This window comes from Euprymna scolopes, chromosome 35 (assembly GCF_053919585.1).
Source record: "Euprymna scolopes isolate OS-2025 chromosome 35, ASM5391958v1, whole genome shotgun sequence".
Lineage (NCBI taxonomy): Eukaryota > Metazoa > Mollusca > Cephalopoda > Sepiida > Sepiolidae > Euprymna > Euprymna scolopes.
In genome coordinates this window covers 70,023,651-70,037,104 of record NC_136516.1, presented here as the reverse complement: position 1 = coordinate 70,037,104, position 13,454 = coordinate 70,023,651, and the positions used below count along the sequence as shown (strand labels likewise).

The 13,454-nt window shown below is 32.7% G+C and overlaps 1 protein-coding gene across 2 annotated transcripts in view; it reads left to right on the top strand.

Moving 5' to 3' along the window:
* Positions 1–1,179: 1,179 nt before the first annotated feature.
* Positions 1,180–13,454, top strand: part of LOC145259910 (sodium/calcium exchanger 2-like) — a 323,080-nt gene continuing 310,805 nt past the window's right edge. For both annotated transcript variants that reach the window (XM_080117847.1, XM_080117843.1), the window contains exon 1: positions 1,180–1,497. The gene's annotated coding sequence lies outside the window, so the exon portion shown is untranslated. The remainder of the gene's footprint in view (positions 1,498–13,454) is intronic.

The following is a 13,454-nucleotide window of genomic DNA, read 5'->3' as shown; positions in this document are numbered from 1 at the left end:
GCTCTCTAGTACATGTCTACGAACCTAAAAAAAAAAAAAAAAAAAAAAAAAAAAAATCAATAATTCTTTTCTGTTCTAAAATAAAATAATACCTATCATCAAAATTCAGTGCATTCACGTCCATTTCCGGAAAATTTATTGGGTGGGTGGGAACATCCGCAAATTTCGTGATTGCCTTCCCCTGCCCCGAATCGAACTCTTCCAAAAAATAAAAAATAAAGAAAGCTAAAATGCAGAAATTCCGGTAAAATTGACTCTATAAATACAACGTAAAATGATCACACATATCGTTCAATTCTTAACGACATAGTGTAAGACAGAACGAGTAATTATCATATATTTTTTTTTGTTATTAGTTATTATTCGTCTGTTCGAAGTTATGTGGTCAAGAATTTGAGAATAAATTTAGCTTAAATTTAAAGAGTAAACGAACCCCGCATTCTAAAGTAAAATATTTTATTTGTGTATTTAATTTTAGGTATTTTCAGAGTGCTGATGTGTAATCAAACGAAAAAAAGATAAAATCGCATTTCTATTTTTCTATCTACATCGTGGGGGCAAAAGGTAAAATTTTAACCAATTGGATGGTCTTTGTCCGTGCCCTCTTTTTTTTTTCAGTATTGAGTCACCCAGCCTTGAAACTATATAGATGCAGTGAGCCATGTCACTGTATTGAGTTGGATGGACCATGTTTAAAAAACTAACCACTATATTGCAAACAGTTATTAGCCAATCTCCAATCAACAAGTAGAAGCGATAGTAAAAGCCAGCGGGTTTTAAGTAGATTAACAGCGATTGGGAACAGCAGCAGCAGCAGCAGCAGCAGCAGCAGTAGTATTTATTTATTAACTGCACTTAAAAAGCTTTCATTGCAGCTCCGTCAAACAAATAAAATAATATTTTTTCTGTCTTTTTTAAAATCGATTTATGTTAGGAAATAAAATAATATTTATTAGTAATAATAAAACTTTGTTACTACAAAGTTTTATTATTACTATTGGAAAAATCCACTGCAAAAATGTACAGTAGGAATATAGCAGGAAAAGTGCAGTAGGAATACAGCAGAAAACTACAGTAGGAAAATGCAGTAGAACTACAGTGGTAAAAATCTACTGCAAAAAATTGCCGTATGAAAAAGCAGTATACGTTGTATGTTTCATAAACAGATGAGGAATAAGCAGCGCACCGGGAATTACCGATAACAGCCGAAATAATTTTTCTCTCTTCGATCCTTATAAGAAAAAATTCTGTTGTAGATGAACAGTTAAGTCTTCTATTTTTCCCTATGTTTAATAATGATTAAATATTAATTTGTAAAATAAAAATATATATATATATTTTGTATATGTTGTGAATTGTGCGCGCGGCAGCTGGTTCTTAATTCGACCCGCCTCCACATACACGCGTAGCGTCTGCTCGCTCGTGTACAACTTAAAAACCACGGACAAAGTTGACGGACCAATTTTAAGTTAACAAGAAGAAAACACTTCCTTGAAGGTAAATAACATTTTTATTTAATTTTTTTTTTTTTTTATCTCTAAATCAATTTTGCATGAACAAATATTGAGATGAAAGTAATTAAATAAAAGTTCAAGTTTGTAAACAATATTCTGCGATAAAAGTTTGTCCCAGTCCAACTCATTTCGATGTAGGAGTTTAAAAAAAAAAAAAAAATAAAAAATAATTTGTTTATTTTCGCACGCGTGAGCGCGTACACACACACACACACACACACACACACACACACACACACTAACTTTTTTCCTTAAATTCTTCAAAATGTTAAAAATTTTAATAGAATTTAAATTATATGCGTTAACTACCAGAAAACGCTCGTTAATTAATTAAATTATTATTAAGTCATCTTACAGAACAGTTTTAGGATTCTGTTTAGTCCTCCAAGGGTCATCTTCCTTGCCATTACCCCCCTCCTCCTCCTCCTCCTCCTCCTCCTCCTTCAGAAAGAGTGATGGGTAATAAACCCATCACTTAGGCATAATCGCATTGAGACACCGGTTCTCGTCAGATCACCGAAGTTAAGCAACGTTGAACCTGGTTAGTACCAGATGGGTGACCATTTGGGAATTCTAGGCGCTATATGTTCTTTCCGTCTATCTCAGCATTTGTTTCCAGTTGTCCTGTACATACACTTCATTTGCCACTGGTATTTGATAATTGTCGACTCAGGAGAAGTGTGGTTGGAGATTGCGCACACCTCCTGCCACAGAAATTTCACGCGCAGGCACCCCCCTTCGTTGGGTATCCATAGTCTCTCAAAGACTGATGGAGCCCTGTTTAGGCTGTGGGTACCAAGAAATGTCGATAAATATGATCACAGCTATTTTTCACCTATTCGAAGTGTCAATTTTAGGGGTAAGGTATTCAGCCCCCCCCCCCCATAAAATAACCTCATGTCCAACCTTGCAGCAGTTGATGTGATTGTGCAAGTGTACAACTTTGCATTTTTTATTTTAGTTTTTTTATTAGTTTCTTCAAGCTGCCAGAAAATTTAAGAAAATGTATTAATTTATGCCTAATACTAATGGTTAATATTTTAGAAAATATCGGCGGTATCTAAATTTTTACGACGGTTCTCCATCCAACCACTTTTGCATAAATTACATTATACCAAATATATCCCACATTACCAACCTTTACGCTTAGAAGCTGTGTTCCCCAAATCATTATGATCGGTTAATTAGTTTCAAAATCTATCTCACACGGACATGTAAACAGAACTAACTTTGTATATATATATATATATATATATATATATATATATATATATATATATATATATATATGTAGAGATGAAGAACACTAGTACGTAGGTACGTGCAAAATGATAGCCGATGCTCAAAATGTATGAACGTTTTGATCCCTCCCTTAAAAAATTCACCAAAATTCAGAAAATTAACCAATTTTAATGAAATTTTCAGTATTTATCAAATAATGATCTCAGAATATAATGGACTAATTATTTTTATTTAAATCTTAGTGAAAATCTATTATTTTGTTTAAACAAAAAATACCTTTACTAAAGTTATGGTTTTCAGTAGTAAATAAAAAACGCAAGAATTTATTTTTGCTTTTTTTTATATATAAATAAAGCATCGTAATTTGTAACAATAAAAAATAATTTTTACAGGAACATAGCGAAAAAAGCCCCTAAAGTCCGTATTAATGAATTCGATATAACGTGAAGAAAAATGAATTTCTCGAACTACCGATATTACCATTGAATTAAGCATTATTTATTTAATATTTTCACACAAAAAATTTATTATTGCAAAAAATATTTCTATTTTTTTTTTTTTAAATTACAGGTTTCGCATAATTTTTATATGCAAGATTTTAATAATTTCCTTGCTTGAAAGAATGTGAAACTTTCGGCGTAACATATTTTTGTTTTATATAATATTGAACAATAATTAAAAAAAAACAAATTAAACACAGGAACATAGAAAAATGGTATCTTTTTTATTATTAAATTGTTAGAATAGTTTAAAAAAAAAAAAAAACTAAAACAAAACAAAATATACAAATAAACAAAAACGCTTTTCCATCCCCAGGTTAAGAATAGGTTTCACATTTCAAATTAAAAAATGGAAAAATTTATACAAACGTTCAGAATAGGAATGTACGATGCACGCCCGGGAAAAAAAAGAAAACTATCACACCCCTTCCTCCCTTTTAATTGCATGACGTCATTTTCACAGTTTTTCGACTGCCTGAAATTTTGGGTCTTCATATATTCCGTGTTTACAATATTTTAGTTTGTTGCGTTTTGCGAACCGGCAGAATCACTCGGTTTGGGGGCTAATTAATTTAAGTTTTGTACAAACAAGACGTTTTTTTTTTTAATTTAATTCAATATCTTAGGACTTTACTTTACTAATTATCTTTAAAATGTTTTTCATAATTTTTTTTTTCACGTATACAAATATTATTTTCCTTTTGAAAATTAAGTTTAGTCTTTAATCTTTCAAATACAATCAAAAAGTAGTCGGAAACCTACAAAATAAATATGATTAATCGGCTTTCAAAACTATGTCCCCCCCATCTTTGTCCGCCCATTTTTGCCCCCCATCTTTGTCCGCCCATTTTTGCCCGTACTTACTAGTACAGCATCCCTTTTGCTTTTTTGCTTTTTTCAAATAATCTTTAAATTTTTGATAAAAATTTTTAACTTCAAAAATGTCTAAATTTTAAAATCTGTTCTTTCTCACTTCAGTTGTTTGTGCGATGATAAATATTTAAAAAGAATAAAAACACACAAATTAGAATTAATGATTTCTTTTTTGGTAATTGTGCAGTAGGTGTATCAGAATTTTTGTAGGAATTTTTGACACCCCTAACACGAAACTGCGAATAAAATATAAAAAACTCGTAATTTCTCTTTTAAAAGTGGGTTGTTTATTTTCTTTATGGATTATACTTCCAAAAGAAACTATTAAAGTTGTTTTAAAAGTAATAGAAATATTTTTTTTATTTAAAAAAAACAAAACAGTAATGAATTTTACGAACTCAATATTTTTCAATTTTTAAACTTTAAAAATCTATCAAAATTTTTCTATTGATTCTATTTTTACGATATTTTCAGGGCCAATGTGAAATTTTATGCTCTCTCCAATTAACCGAATATAATATTTTAGACAAACGTTTTTTTTTTTTAATTCACGGCCTCCCCATTATCAAGTGTCTATTAAAAAGTAAATAATTAATTTACTCACCAAAGTTTTATATATCACAAATTGAAGAGAAAAGGTGAATAAATAATATATTCAAATTTAAAACAAAAAACAAGTAGTGTTTTTTAGAAATTTACCTGTAAAGTTTGAAGTTTAAAACCTTTTTTTTTAAACCACATTGTTTGTTTTTCCTTTTTTTTTTAATGGAACCTTGGTCCTTGCTCCTTTAATTGAAAAAAAAATTAGGGCTTGAATTACATTTTTCGAGTAGTTATAAGCTTGGAAAGACAGGGAGTCGAATAATTCATGCCTCCCATTTTGAAATGTCTATTAAAAAGTAAATAATTAATTTACTCACCAAAGTGTTATATATCACAAATTGAAGAGAAAATGTCAATAAATAATATATTCAAATTTAAAACAAAAAAAGTAGTATTTTTTAGAAATTTACCTGTAAAGTCCGAAGTTTAAAACCTTTAAAAACAAAAAACCCACGTTGTTCGTTTTTTTTTTATTTTATTTATTTATTTTTTTTAATGAAACCTTGGTCCTCGCTACTTTAATTGAAAAAAAAAATAGGGCTTGAATTACATTTTTCGAGGAGTTATAAGCTTGGAAGGTCGGGGTGGAATTATTCACTATTTTTCACGAAATTTCTGACACTTGTGCAGTTTACGGACTGTGCTATAGTTTATATAAGGTTTACAAGTTAAATTTCATTTTTACGGTATTTTTTGTCCTTTAAATTGTTAGGTGAGAGTACAGAATAGTTAACCACGCTCCTTCCCCATGTTAAGAATTACTTTCTATATATTAACGTTATTATTTCAGCACAGTTCGTAAACTGCGCATGTGCAACGTTTTTAAGTGTTTCATATTTACTGACGTTCCCATAAGGGCAACATTAGACATACTCGCATTTTTTCATGTAAAGAAAGCAGCCCCCCCTTTTCATAGGCCTTTATTGCCAGGAGCAAATTGTCTCATCCTCTCTGATGCTACACATCATCTTTCTTACCATTGATGAAGAAGAAGTACTTCTAGACTGCAGCCATTTTTATTTTTCCCACAATTCAAGGTGCGCATTTTTGGGAGCTAGATTTTTCTGACAAAATAAATAAATAAATGACTTTTTGTCTAACTACGTTTCCTCGAGAGGAAGCAAGTAAATGGGAACATTCGATTTGAAATCTGCGGAGAAGCAGTTCCTTGGTAATGTGTACGGACGGAAAGTTATTGGAAAGAACGTAGACATTTCGCCTGATGCCAGGCACGAAAAGGGAAAAGCGAAAATTTTTTTCCAATTGTGATAGACACTTTTTTTTTTTTCTCTTAACAGCTGATAAAAAGCGAAATTTCCGGCGGACATTTGTATTGAAGCATCATTTAATTAAACTTTTATATGTAAATTTTTACTTGGTTTCCACCTTTTCCTTTTAAATGACGACTCTTGAAAGTTTTCGGGTGTGTTGAAACGAATATTGCATTTATATCTTCCGCAAATTATTAAAAGTGGCGGCCATTGTTGTACGCCAAAAATATGCGCGCTTGCGCGTACAACAATGGCCACCACTTTTAATATGAGGAATTACATTGTTTAATATCCGAAAAACTACTTATTTGTGGAAAATTTAAATGCGATATTCGTTTTCAGCAGACGCGAAAACTTGTATAAATCATCATTTTAAAGGAAAATGTGAAGGTGTAAACTAAGTAAATATTTACCTTTTTATGAAATATTACTAAATTTATAACACACGAGGGTAAACATAAACTCTTTAAAAAAAAAAAAAAAACATTTACTGTAAAGGAAAATGACAACTACAAAAAACATTTACAATTAAAAAAAAATGTAAACAAATATTATTTTTGTTTTAACTTAAGGGAACATTTTTTTCTTTTAGGGTTGACTCGTTTTTTTAGTTGTTTTCTTTTTCTTTTTTTTTCTTTTTTTTTTTTTTTTTTTCTCGTAATATATTCCTCCTGGGTCTGAAAATAAAACTTATTTATTTTTACAAAGATTTTTAGCAAAAAAAAAAAAAAAAAAAAAAAAAAAAAAGAGAAGAAGAAAAAAACAAAAAAACAACAACAACAACAACAAAAAAAAAAACAACAAAAAAAACACAGCAGGAACCATCTGTCGTTGTTTAATTTGTCGTCCCTAACCAGAATGTCGGGATATACAACTCCCCAAAATAGGCACTCCAAATCGGGAGAAAAACGAAAATTGCCTCTGTCAAGAAAGATATCGTTTCTTTTGATCCAATACACAGCGGCTACTGCGCTTTGATTCATTTATCCGGAAATAATTAAAAAAAATATTTATTTAACAAATTAGCCACAAGACCATTAAAAGTTGATGGATTGGATTTCTTGATCATCCGCTGTCTGCTGCTCTTAACTAGGCGCATTTGGACCCATTCGTCTAAGCATTGTTCCTTTTATTCTTTCATCTTCAGCAAGTTCCACTTCAGCAATCACCAAAATACCGCATTTACTCTATGATAAGTAGTCTTGTAATTAACCTAAATACAACCGCTAAACAAATAAACACTTTGCTTGTCACATTAAGAATTCTCATTTGCGATGGAGTGTCGACGGGACACAGGGATTTTTGTTCCTATCCCGGCCAAGGATATATTATCTGTCATGCTTCAGTGGCATTACTCCCTTCTTTTCGGAGGTGACAGAGTTTATTTCTTTCGCCTCCTTCCTTCCAAGAAAGATGGATTCAATACCTACCACCCGAGGCACTCTCATCCGTGAGTATCTATCGATGAATCTATGCAGGTTATTTTCGCAACCAAACTTAGGTGTCCCTTTTTGGGGAAATGGATTCTCGCTCTAAACTGATCTACGCCTAACGTTGGCCTCGTGGATAGGCAGGTAAAGAAATCCAGAATGCATCTTGAAAATACTGATCTTTTATGGTATCTAACATTTCCTGTGGGAACGCAAGTCAGGAATAAGGATGGACCTGAGATGGAGATCAAATGCGGTTGATGATGAAGCCGGAAAATATGGGAAAAATCTTGTAATGAATAATTTAATCCGACGAATTGTTATCGATATTTGGTGATTTTATTTGTTAATAATTAAAATTTAATCTCGAACAAAAAGGCAAAATAAAATCCTCCGTGGTTTGTTGTGGTTCTAATTACGCGCAACCAATTTCTTAATGACGGGACGCGAAATCGATTACTTTTTCATTAACAGATTCGTAGATTATTCTGTAGAATGTGAAAGAGAAATTATACACAGAACCCGGGAGCAATAATTGAAGAATTTATCACATGGGAATTTCAAAGGAAAGAAAAAATACATCTCCGGAGCAGAGATAGTCGTTTATTTTTTTTTATATAATAAAGCTGAGTTCATTCAACGTTTTTTTTTTTTTTACTAACTTGTTTTTTTAATAGAAATATATTTTGACCACAAAAAACCCCCCCAAAACAACATCATGTTAGTCTTTAATTTTGGGATTGAGTTATGTTTGAAAAAAATGTTCTAAACAGCTGCAATTTGCAAGTTACTCATCATGTTACTTATTTCTTACTAAATTTCTGTATATTACTCTCATCCTCTCTGAATGTATACCGTTTGACCATTCCTTCTCCGCGCACTTATTTTCTCTATCAGTCTGTTTGTCTGTCTGTCTCTGTCTGTCTGTCTGTCTGTCTGTCTCTCTCTCTCTTTCTCTCTCTCTCTCTCTCTCTCTCTCTCTCTCTCTCTCTCTCTCTCTCTCTCGGATATCTCAGTTTTATTTACATTTTTATTATTCTATCTATCTATCTATCTATCTATCTATCTATCTATCTATCTATCTATATTTATTTATTTGTTCCATTTCTCTCTCCGGCCCTATTGCCTTTTCTTTCTCGTGTTTCTCTATCAGGTTTTAACCCCTCCCCTTCCCATCTCTCACGTCATCTTAACCATCAAATTTAATGAAAATAAATTCTTTGTGGTTTGTTGTGGTTTGTTGTTGTTGTTGTGGTGGTGGTGGTGGGGGTGGGGGTGGTTGTTGTTGTAATTGAGTGTACCTATTTACAATGCCTCCCCACGGGACAGAGTTAGACAGTAGACACCAGGGTCGTTTTGCGGTACATACTATTCTAACAGATTCTTAAACTATTCCATTGAGTGTTGAAAACGAAATGATAAACAGAGGTTCGGAGCAATAAGACTTTATCACATTGGTTTTAAGGGTGGAAGAAGGAGATAAATCTCCGGGATAGGGATGGGGCGGGCATTTATCATTAAAAATTAAATGACAATATGTCGTGAATATAATTCAAAATATTATTTTTTAGCAGAAAACCATGCTAACTAAATCTAATATTATTTGCATAATTTCCTGTAATTTAATTTCTAAATTCCTAAATAAATTTTAATATCGGGATGCGTGCGTAGACTCGCTGTCGCATCTTCCAGCAGTCTTTCCTAAACTTCGTGGCCTTCGGGCTTCCCCATAAATTTTAATAACATCATGTGTCGTGTGTTGGGAGGGGATAACTGCTAACAGCTATGGGCACTCCTACTACTTGGCCCCCGGGATGGACAAATACTGATAGAATGGAAGCAACAGTGCTCTGCTGCTCGGATGAACAGGTCAAAATGCGCTTTGTTAAGTTAGGATATACAGAGGATAAGCAACAAACAAGGGTATGCAGAGATCTGGTGACAACCAAGTGTGCCCGGAACCAATTCATTGATTGTATACCCTAAAAACTGAAGTATAAGTCCTAGTACTATTTTTAAGTTAAATTCAATTTGTACGATATCTTTTGCTTATTAATTTAACAATTGAAAGTAGATTAATTAACAACCCCACCCATGTTAAGAATGGTTTTCTAAATAAAACGCTATTATTTCAGCACGGTTCGTAAACTGCACAGTACCCATATTTTGAAAATAAAGTTTCCGTTGTGTAGTATCTGTTATGTCCTCAATCATAATAGGAGAAATCCTTCTTGGCTGGAGCAATTTATATTTTCGTCCCATCCTGGGAGTCTCTTCGTAGGAAGCTGAATGTCCTCTGATGAAGAACGATCTTTTGTTTAACTTTGCTTTCATGGAGAGGAAAATAAATTGGGTCAAAAGGTCTCAATGCTCAACTAAGCAATTTTTTTTAAAAACATTACCAGATTGGTGAAAATTTAGAAATAACAGACGTTCTTGTAGCAGTCATAGACATTTCCATTGCTTTTTCTCTTTTGTAGTACAGCCTCTGTGAGATGGTTTGGTCACACGACGATCAATGAGACTCCAGGGCGTTTTAATTTCAACCGGAACTTTTCAAGACTCTTCTCAGCCCGTTTGGGAATTGTGTAATATTACATATAAACAATCACTAAAATGAACAATCTTAAATAAAGAAAAAAAATCGTCTTTTCACCAAAACGCGTATTTGTGCACCTGCACGAATTATCGCTGGTGAGCAATCAAGTAACAATTCAATTAAATCAAAGTATATATATATATATATATATATATATATATATATATATATATATATATATATATATATATATATATATATACCCGTTCACATACACTTTTCACGATAAAGCTAGAACTCAGAATTAGATAGAATCGAGCAATTGCAACGGACAACGCCAGACCCAAAGCGGGTTTCGATGTACAGCATCTCATCAGTGACGTGCTCCGACATAGGCGCGAACCAAGACCGTAGGAAGTGTGCAGTACTGACGACCTAACCATATGGGCCATGGTGCAATCTATTGGCTATGCCTCGATTTTTTAAATTCTTATATTTTTATCCAGTTCTACATTCTACGATGTGACAAGTAACGCGTCTATACAACTAAGATAGTTACGGCTGGTATGAAGGCGGTAGATATCACATCTACAAACATTAACTGAAATTAGCCGACTCCCCAGACACGATTTCGGAACAACCTTATTTGTTGAAGGACATCACATCACATCCCTACGAAGGATGAACCGCCTTTTCTACACATATTAGGCATTAAGAGGAGATTATAGATAGATATATAAATACTCGTTCACATATACTTTTCACGATAAAGCTAGAACCCAGAATTAGATAGAATCGAGCAATTGCATCGACAACGGACAACGCCAGACCCATTGTCGTTGTTGATGGAATTGCTCGATTCTATCTAATTCTGAGTTCTAACTTTATCGTGAAAAGTATATATGAACGGGTATTTATATATCTATCTATAATCTCCTCTTAATATCTAATATATATATATATATATATATATATATATATATGTATATATATATATATATATATATATATATATGTAAAGAGCAAATAGTTAATAAAACATGTTAAAAACACTTTGAAATGAGTTAAAAACATATTTAATCTGAAAAGGAAACACTTAATAAGTGGATAGTCCTTAATCCGCGGAGTTTAGAAGAAATACTTTTCTTTCTCATCAGAGGGTAGGAATTAGTAAAATGCAGGATCGGATTTTGCATACAAAAGTATTTGATGAAACTGCAAGTAAGTCAAAGATCTTACTTGATAACAAAAAGTGAAGCAGCGGGACAATGGTGAAGAAAAAGGTGATTTCACGTGAATGGATAGTCAGGTGAAAGGTAAGGTATCCAATGTCTTTAAAATCCAAAAATGTAAGTCCCAGAAAGTTAATTTAATTTTCCATTCGCACAAGTAAAATCCAAGGAAATCGCGTAATTGGAAGATGGTCCAAAATAATCCAAAAGGCCGAAATCCGTGGAATAATTCACAAATATGTACAAGGAAAAGGGGGAAAAATTCCAATAATAATGAAAGAAAAATAAGATATGCTTTCAACACGGCTGCCGAGAACAAAGTGTAATTTAAAAAAAAAAATCAGTAAAGAAGAAGAAGAAGAAGAAGAGAGAGAAAGAGAGATAGAGAGATAAAGAGAGAGAGAGAGAGAGAGAGAATTAAATGGTGATAGAATTAAATATAAATTAGAAAAGAAAATGTCAAAATGACCCAGACAGAATAGCGTTAAAAGGCGCAAATAATATAGGGCAAAAAGGAGGTCAACTGAAATGTACAGGTTATTACTGAAGACAATGTCAGCAAGAGTTATTAAAAGACACTAAATGGAATAAATAAATAAAGAAAGAAAGAAAAAATAAAAAAATAAATAAAAAATAAAATAAAAAAATTAAGGGGAGAGGATGGCCGGTATGTGAAAATTCCGGATAAAGCAAGTAAGCATGTAAGTAAATGCATATAGTAAAATATAAGTAAATATACACCCAGGATATGAATGTGTAAATAGATTGATATAATTTAATATTTATAATATACTTAAGTTTTACCATCTTGGATCATTTTGGTAAATTTAATTGTAATTTTTATTATATATATATATATATATATATATATATATATATATATATATATATATATATATATATACATACATACTTTTGTTGTTGATTGTTTAAACGATATTAAGGTTATCATCTCCACCTTGGAGATCCGGTGTTTTCTTAGAAAGTCGCTCTCTTTTTATTTGGACGTATTTATTTATTTATTTATTTATTATTTTTTAATCTACGTACACACGTGTTTCGGCGTCCTACCTCTCTTCAGGACTCCCTCTTACTCTGTCTCTCTCTGTCTCTCTTTCTCTCTCTCTCTCTCTCTCTCTCTCTCTCTCTCTCTATATATATATATATATATATATATATATATATACGGTCTGGTCTTCATTCTTTCCATTGTCGCTTTCCAATGTGCGCAGCTGTTGATTTATATTGGTGCATCGTCTACAGGCTGTTTAACTCAGGTAGAATAACACTCATATATAGACACACAATGAGACTTGTTATTCATTTTAAAGGTTTTATTGGGGAGAAAAGTTCATTCACACACAGAAAGAGACCAAGAATTAATCCCTTATAAAATATAGGCTAAAATGTATTTCTACTTACTTTTCTTACTTAATTAAAAATTGGTCAACGAACGGTCAGGTCAAGAGGAAATATTCACTTAGATCCCTACACTTTCGGCCACGTCTTGTTTCTCGGCTTCTCCGACGTGAACTACTGAAAACTCTATTCCAATCCTCGAACACGTGACAATTTCTTTTGTAATTATCAACACTTGTTTCTAGCGTGTTTTGTCTAGAGATCTGACTTCTGAACCCTCGCATCAATCACGCTAGATGCACTGAGTTCATCTGTGTTCCCTGCCAGGCCGTGCCGACATGAACAATTTAGAAATTCATGCTAGACGACATATCTACCCACTGGCGCAGGGTCCTAATATATAACAATTGCAGACAACAATCAGAGAACTTTCCAGTGCCTTAAAAATTGATAAAGACAGAAAGAAAATAAGAAAAGAAACTTTTCAAGCTAGAAAGTAGAAAAAAAGAAGAAAGATGTCTTCTCGTATTGCCTGGTTAATTTGTCAGCAGAGTTATTTTGTAGCAACGGTTCTACGATAACCAACGATACGATTTTGAATTTGTACTTAATGTCTAAGCTCGGCTCTGATTGGTACAAGCATTTAACTTCATTTCTGACTCGCCCATTCAGAGACCATCTTTCAGACGAACTGAGCGCACAACAAGAGATGATAAAAGGGAGCGCCGACTAGGCTCTTCGTCTTTCCGACCAGCTAACTGAACCTCAAAGGCTTCTGTCTTGAGATCCAACAGAATAAATCCATGCCTCTAGCTCTGGGTTCAACTTAGGCAAAAAGACCCAAGAATTCAAAATGGCAACCGCCGCACACACATATAAAGCACACATATA